The 2,425-nt window shown below is 44.2% G+C and overlaps 1 long non-coding RNA gene across 1 annotated transcript; it reads right to left on the reverse strand.

The window, feature by feature from the left end:
• Positions 1–283: 283 nt before the first annotated feature.
• LOC120991748 lies at positions 284–910 on the reverse strand. Its single transcript, XR_005776794.1, has 2 exons — positions 749–910; positions 284–550 (listed from the first exon to the last, which is right to left on the reverse strand). It is a non-coding gene; the product is annotated as an uncharacterized LOC120991748 (long non-coding RNA).
• Positions 911–2,425: the final 1,515 nt, after the last annotated feature.

Consider the following 2,425-nt stretch of genomic DNA (forward strand, 5'->3'; position numbering starts at 1 on the left):
CACCGCAGCCGACGGGGATTGAAAAAAATCAAGGCTAAAATCAACTTCTCTCAGCTGCAGGAGTGAGGGGGAGGGTGACTTTCTCCCTGTAGCTCACGCTCAAACAGCACAGTGCTGCTGTCTGAGAGTTAGCTCTTCAAAAGGACACAGGGCCTGGACGGACAAATTTTGTGTCCGTCCAGGCCCTGCGCCAGACGGAGGATAGGGAGTCTGAAAGCCGGACTGTTCGGCCTAAAACCAGACCTCTGGCCACCCTAGGGGCAGGCTGCTGTGGAGGTCACAGTTTTTTTTTTTTTTTTTTTTAAGGGTTTCTCTCGTTTTATTACATAATGCGCAAGTGAATACAGAGGTCGGAGGATATCCAGATACAACAAACTGATACTGCCCTCACCAACCATAGTTGGGGACCAGGGGTCCAACAGCCCTGGGAGGAGCTGTGAAGGCGTCACCTTACATACAGCAAAGTAATGTCACACAACTTGCCTTGTGGTGGTATTTGGCGCCTTCACAATTAAACGAACCATATTTACTATACGCCACTTCTAAAAACCTAGATGGGAAAGAAGCCATACAGTATAAATTGTGACATCAGCAAAGTGTCCGCTCTCATGTCCCTGAACTCTCCCTCCCCAGAAATAAAAATACCCTCCCCCATGTAAAAGAAATGTCCAACAGTTCCTGGTATGCGGGGAGAGATGGAGCGTGGCTATTTACACAGCACAAGGTGAGAAAGGGTTAATCTCCAAACCTATTTATCGTGCAGCATGGTCAGTAGCGGCCACCTTGAGACATGACAGGAGGTCGCATTCCCATCAGCGGTCGAGGGGGCCCACCTTGGAATTGTGGGACCATAGGTGGTGCTTGTCCAAAGGGAGGTATTGCCCCTGGGTGAAATCCTGGCATGCCTTGGTGGAGGTCACAGTTAATGGGACGATCCGCTATGGAGTTCAGTGTTAAGGGGCAGATTGCTGTAGAGGCCACTGTTAAGGGGACGGGGTGTTGTGGAAATCACTGTTAAGGAGATGGGGTACTGTGGAGGTCACTAATAAAGGGGCGGCCACTTTGGAGGTCACTTTTAAAGGGTGGGCTGCTGTGGAGGTCACTATTATGGGGTCGGGCTGCTGTGGAGGTCACTATTAAGGGGTCGGGATGCTGTGGAGGTCACTGTTAACCACCTCAGCCCCCAGTGCTTAAACACCCTGAAAGACCAGGCCACTTTTTACACTTCTGACCTACACTAATTTCACCGTTTATTGCTCGGTCATGCAACTTACCACCCAAATGAATTTTACCTCCTTTTCTTCTCACTAATAGAGATTTCATTTGGTGGTATTTCTTTGCTGCTGACATTTTTACTTTTTTTGTTATTAATCGAAATTTAACGATTTTTTTGCAAAAAAATGACATTTTTCACTTTTAGTTGTAAAATTTTGCAAAAGAAACGAGATCCATATATAAATTTTGCTCTGAATTTATTGTTCTACATGTCTTTGATAAAAAAAAAATGTTTGGGTAAAAAAAGAAATGGTTTGGGTAAAAGTTATAGCGTTTACAAACTATGGTACAAAAATGTGAATTTCCGCTTTTTGAAGCAGCTCTGACTTTCTGAGCACCTGTCATGTTTCCTGAGGTTCTACAATGCCCAGACAGTACAAACACCCCACAAATGACCCCATTTCGGAAAGTACACACCCTAAGGTATTCGCTGATGGGCATAGTGAGTTCATAGAACTTTTTATTTTTTGTCACAAGTTAGCGGAAAATGATGATTTTTTTTTTTTTTTCTTTTTCTTACAAAGTCTCATATTCCACTAACTTGTGACAAAAAATAAAAAGTTCTATGAACTCACTATGCCCATCAGCGAATACCTTGGGGTCTCTTCTTTCCAAAATGGGGTCACTTGTGGGGTAGTTATACTGCCCTGGCATTCTAGGGGCCCAAATGTGTGGTAAGGAGTTTGAAATCAAATTCTGTAAAAAATGACCTGTGAAATCCGAAAGGTGCTCTTTGGAATATGGGCCCCTTTGCCCACCTAGGCTGCAAAAAAGTGTCACACATCTGGTATCTCCGTACTCAGGAGAAGGTGGGGAATGTGTTTTGGGGTGTCATTTTATATATACCCATGCTGGGTGAGAGAAATATCTTGGCAAAAGACAACTTTTCCCATTTTTTTATACAAAGTTGGCATTTGACCAAGATATTTATCTCACCCAGCATGGGTATATGTAAAAAGACACCCCAAAACACATTCCTCAACTTCTCCTGAATACAGAGATACCAGATGTGTGACACTTTTTTGCAGCCTAGGTGGGCAAAGGGGCCCATATTCCAAAGAGCACCTTTCGGATTTCACAGGTCATTTTTTACAGAATTTGATTTCAAACTCCTTACCACACATTTGGGCCCCTAGAATGCCAGGGCAGT

Source organism: Bufo bufo, chromosome 2, assembly GCF_905171765.1.
Source record: "Bufo bufo chromosome 2, aBufBuf1.1, whole genome shotgun sequence".
Taxonomy (NCBI): domain Eukaryota; kingdom Metazoa; phylum Chordata; class Amphibia; order Anura; family Bufonidae; genus Bufo; species Bufo bufo.